Genomic DNA, 569 nt, shown 5'->3' on the forward strand with positions numbered 1-569 from the left:
GGGGGGAGAGACAGGCTGCAGGGGAGGGGGGGAGGGAATTAATGTAGCTGTAGCCAGTGGATGAGAGATGGAGGGGGAGGGAATAAATATAGCTGGTAAGAAGTAGAGAGATTACCTGGGGAGTCAGACATTAGTGTTATAAATCAAAGGTCTATATTTAGTCCATGAGTTTTTGTATCCAATAGATTGATGAAGTGAAGTTTGTAGGCTTGTCTATGAAAGGTGTTTTGTAAATTCTCTTTGAGGATTAGAACCCAGAGATTTAATATCTGACTCTCCAGGTAACCTCTCCACTTTACCAGCTATATTTAATCCTCCCCACCCCCAATCCATTGACTACAGCTACATTCATTCTCCCCCTCTGCCCACCTGTCTCTCACCTATTGTCTATGTCAATTTACATTTTAACTGACTGGCATTCTTGCATATGATTCATAGATTCATAGATTCATAGATTCATAGATTAAGGGTCGGAAGGGACCTAGTAGATCTTCTAGCCCGCCCCCCCGCCAGGGCGGGAGAACAACAAAAACCCCAAAAAGAGAAATGGGACTCAAACGAGTCCAGCT

Source organism: Gavialis gangeticus, unplaced genomic scaffold, assembly GCF_001723915.1.
Source record: "Gavialis gangeticus isolate Ggan-Ray unplaced genomic scaffold, GavGan_comp1, whole genome shotgun sequence".
Lineage (NCBI taxonomy): Eukaryota > Metazoa > Chordata > Crocodylia > Gavialidae > Gavialis > Gavialis gangeticus.